The sequence below is a fragment of the Idiotropiscis lumnitzeri genome, unplaced genomic scaffold (assembly GCF_059441095.1).
Source record: "Idiotropiscis lumnitzeri isolate Australia: NSW breed Sydney's pygmy pipehorse unplaced genomic scaffold, RoL_Ilum_1.0 HiC_scaffold_36, whole genome shotgun sequence".
Lineage (NCBI taxonomy): Eukaryota > Metazoa > Chordata > Actinopteri > Syngnathiformes > Syngnathidae > Idiotropiscis > Idiotropiscis lumnitzeri.
In genome coordinates this window covers 1,551,024-1,556,055 of record NW_028283574.1, presented here as the reverse complement: position 1 = coordinate 1,556,055, position 5,032 = coordinate 1,551,024, and positions in this window count along the sequence as shown.

Here is a 5,032-nt window from a genome sequence, read left to right as displayed (position 1 = left end):
TGAACTGGCGATGTTCGGTGGAATTCTTGTGCCCATGCTGAAAAAAATTCTCTTCAAATGTACATATCGAATTATGACATTATGATAAACAGTTGCATGTGTGCAATTTCGGTCACTCTTTTAAAGTCACCTACGTGTTTTGTCCGAGTGCAGCTAGCGTACTTAGCGACCTTGTGTGCATGCGCCGCAGATTGTGAGAGCGCCTCAAATAGTACAAATGAAGCTATAGCTTGTTCCGGTGGGTCCCAAGCCAGGGTTTTTTCCTAACTACCACATTACTTAAGTTTTAATATCACTCTCAACGTCAAAATTGTTACAAATAAATACATAATGATAACGTGCCGCCAAGCTCGATGACATAGGAGGCGGAAGTTGGTGTCGTCACACGCATTGTCCCAATTTTGCAATATCGGTACGCTTGGAACCTGTGCTCTGCAACACCCCATGTACACGTCAACGAGGAACGTATGGTGTAGAGTGTTTATTGCGATTGGGCCATTCTTTGTCACGGTCTTCTCTCTGACAAATTGGCATATTTAGCAGCCAAAATATAATGAGCCGTTGCTGTGATAGTAGTTGCAGCCCAAGGTTATTTTAGTAAACGAAAATGAACTCAAAACTTGAATAGAAAAAAATAAAATTCGATAATGAAAAAAATACAGTGAACCCTCGGTTATCGCGGTTAATGGGGACCGAGACCACCCGCGAAAACTGAAAATCCGCGAAGTAGCGGCGCACCTTCAAAAATGCTTAAAAAAAAAAGTGCGAAGTAGTGGTGCACCTTCAAAAATGTTTAAAAAAAAAAATTAATAAATATATATATATATATATATATATATATATATATATATATATACACACGGGTAGAGAGAGAGAGAGTGAAATTCATGCTATAACAAAAAAAAAAAAATTATTATTAAAACTTATTATTTTTTTATTCCCCAGCCATTATTTTTGTATTTATTCAATTACTTCTTTTTGTATTTTTTTAATTGCTTCGACCTTTACCTGCTGGTACGCCGTCCGGTGTGCCCTGTGAAATGAAAGGTGGCATTCTTCATTTATTTTTTTTATTCATTTATTCATTCATAACTGACAGCCTCGCGCTCCGCTCGTGCTCGGGCGGAAGAGGTGCTCCTCTTCGGCTTAATTGTCATGCACGCCGGACCTGCTCCCCCGAAGCGTGTCTCCGTTCGATTGAACTCGGTTTCATTTCGCCCCGCCCGTGCCCGGGGAAGGTGCTCCTATTCGGCTTAACTGTGACACACGCCCGCCCTCCTCCCCCGGAGCTTCCATTCGGTTAAACTTAAGGGCCGTTTGGCACCGCCCGTGCCCGGGGAAGGTGCTTCTCTTCGGCTTAACTGTGACGCGAGCATGCCCTCCTCCTCCGGAGCTTCCATTCGGTTAAACTTAGGGGCCGCTTGACACCGCCCGTGCCCGGGGAAGGTGCTCCTCTTCGGCTTAACTGCCACGCACGCCGGCCGGCCTCCTCCGGAGCTCTCGTACGCTCCCGAACAGAGCGAAATGTCGCCCCGCTAGTGCCCGGGCGGAAGTTGTTCCTCTTCGGCTTAACTGCCACGCGCGCTGGCCGGAGCTCTGGTACGGTCCGAACCGCGCGAAACGTCGCCCCAAATCGTGCCCGGGGGAACGTGCTCTTCTTCGTCCACTCTCCTCTTCGCCCACGCTCTTCTTCGGCGCATGCCGGCCGTCTAACAGCTCCAGCGCCCCGTCGTGCCGCTCGGCGAAACTACAATGCCCCCGAATATTTTTTAGACCCGCGAAGCACTGAACCCGCGAAAGGTGAACCGCGAAGTAGCGAGGGTTCACTGTAAAATGAAAATGCTCTTTCAAAAATTAAAACTATCTAAAACTAGTGATGGCAAAATGAAGCCCCATAAAGCAGCCAAGCCCTGCAGGGAAATACTTCACACACGAATGGGCTTCGAGATGCTTCATTTTTCTTGACTACGCCATCCCGTGGACAGAAAAATGTATAACATGCTTGGTGCATGCAATAAAATGGTGAGCTGTAAATCATGCTCTGCTTACCAAACAATATGTATTTGAAGAGTGATTTTAATTGTTCTGTTTTACTTTGTCTTCTCACTTCTCCAATATTCAGACAGCTCCGCCAAGACCAACGTTTCACCCCCACACTGATATAAAATGGACCCAACCGTTTGGGTCTCTTTCCAAATTTGGTAAGCCTCCCCCACAGTGCGGCAGCTATCTTGAATTGGCCCGTTCCCAGAGAGTTTTACTTCATTCAGTGTCATTCAGTATTATTCAAAATCTTTCAGTGTCATTCCAAATCATTCAATGTCATTCACGATCTTTCCACATCCTTCCACCTTCCATCGTTCAGTGTCATTCCACATTCTCTTTGATATATAACATAACATAACAATAACATAATCCTGGGTCAGCAGACACCTAATTAATGTGTTAATACATGATACATTTTTATATAAGCAACACTTATGATTGTAACGTATTTTTAATTCTTTCTAGGCGGGAACTGTCCGAACAAAAAATTCATGCAATTTGTAATTAGACACTTTGTCATACAAAAAGTCACTCAGGGCAAGAGAAAAAAAATTGTCACTTGCCCTAGTTGGGCAAGTAATTTGGCCACTCGGGCAAGGCAAATTTTAGTGGCACTTGCCCTATGGGGAAGCAGTTTTTAAAGTTAACTTCGAACCCTGTGATGGTGTCTTGTGACCAGTCTTTATCAGCTGATGTTCCATGAAGGCGTGCCTTACCTGTCACAAGAATGAAGGCAAGTCACGCCCCCCGCTGTCCGTTCACTCCGCCAAGATGCTGCTCCAGGTGGTAGAGAGGATGAAGGCTCCCTTGTCTCTGTTCATGGTTTTTATGCCTCGCTTGCAGATCTCAATTGCTTCTTTGATCCAGCGCTGTAGTTTGTTCTCTCCGGTGCGGATGACCCTGCCCTTCTCCCAGTCCATGATGTGGTTTTCCCTTTTGCAGTGGTCAGTGATTGCTGATTTGTAATGTTCATGTTGTGCTTGTTCTTTTACTGCTCTGATTTTTTAATTTTTTTGACAGGTAAGTCACACCCTCATGGAACATCAGCTGATAAAGACGGGTCTCAAGACACCATCATGCGACACTCTGAAGAAGGCGAAAGACTCGCCGAAACATGTCAGGTAAAAAATTAACCTAAAACATAATTGTCTGCTTTTAATGAATCAGTCAAATATCAATAATAAGAAGACAAAATGAACCTAATACAAATAAATGAATGCTTAATAACTCCCCTGGACATGCTCCTAAAAATCCAAACCTTCACCTGTAAATAAAACGTCCCGACCTGAAGACATCTTAATGTTATTATTTTGTTATACACACAGCGCCGCCAAGTGGAATCAAAAATTTGTTTTTATTTTAATTTTCACGTACTGCACGGTGCCCTTTTGACGAATCCGACTGAAAATTAGTCAGAAAAGACTCACTTACTCTCTGCCGAATTTTGTGACGTTTTGGCAAAAGGCGTGGCTATTACGGTGCTGAAAAGTCCGATTGTACTCTGTGGCAACAAAAGCTCCGGCAACATTACTCAGATGATCCTATCTTCTCGAAGTTGTACACATTTGAGGATACTTCAGCCCTGAAGACATCTACCAACTTATTTTTCATCGTAGTAGTAGCGCCACCAACTGGTAAAAGCTAATACAAGTTATTTTCTTGGATGTTTTTCTCCGTGCAACTCAACAAGGTCGCCCTCATATATGCTCGGAGGACTGTTTCGGCCATGAGGATGTCACAATACGAAATTCATCCTTTTTCGTGAAAAGTTGTGGGAGTGGCATTGCACTGTTTGGCAATAAAACAACGCTGATTATGAGGTTCTAAATATGAACGACAACTCGTGAAACTTGACACACACATCAGGCAGAGCAAATTTATCAATATTTTATACGTTAGTTGTGCAGCTTTTTTGAAATGGCTCGCCATGGCCCTCGAGAAATGTTCAAAAAAGCAGCCCTGGTTGAGTGTTTCACCTCGCTTTTTGTAAATTTTATGGAGTACAGTGAACCCTCGGTTATCGCGGTTAATGGGGACCGAGACCACCCGCGGAAACTGAAAATCCGCGAAGTAGCGGCGCACCTTCAAAAATGCTTAAAAGAAAATACAATATATATAATAATATATATATATATATATATATATATATATATATATATATACGGGGAGAGAGAGAGAGAGAGAGTGAAATTCATGTTATAACAAAAAAACCAAATTATTATTAAAACGTATTATTTTTTTATTCCCCAGCCATTCTTTTTGTATTTATTTAATTACTCCGACTTTTACCAGCTGGTACGCCGTCCGGTGTTCCCTGTGAAATGAAAGGTGGCATTCTTTAATTATTTATTTATTTATTCATTTATTCATTCATAACTGACAGCTTCGCGCTCCGTTCGTGTCCGGGCGGAAGAGGTGTTCCAATTCGGCTTAACTGTGACACACGCCCGCCCTCCTCCCCCGGAGCTTCCATTCGGTTAAACTTAGGGGCCGCTTGGCACCGCCCGTGCCCGGGGAAGGTGCTCCTCTTCGGCTTACTGTGACGCGAGCATGCCCGCCTCCTCCGGAGCTTCCATTCGGTTAAACTTAGGGGCCGCTTGGAACCGCCCGTGCCCGGCAAAGGTGCTCCTCTTCGGCTTACTGTGACGCGAGCATGCCCTCCTCCTCCGGAGCTTCCATTTGGTTAAACTTAGGGGCCGCTTGGAACCGCCCGTGCCTGGGGAAGGTGCTCCTCTTCGGCTTACTGTGACGCGAGCATGCCCTCCTCCTCCGGAGCTTCCATTCGGTTAAACTTAGGGGCCGCTTGGCACCGCCCGTGCCCGGGGACGGTGCTCCTCTACGGCTTAACTGCCACGCACGCCGGCCGGAGCCTTGGTACGGTCCGAACCGCGCGAAACGTCGCCACCGATCGTGTCCGGGGGAACGTGCTCTTCTTCGTCCACTCTCCTCTTCGCCCACGCTCTTCTCCGGCGCACGCCGGCCGTCT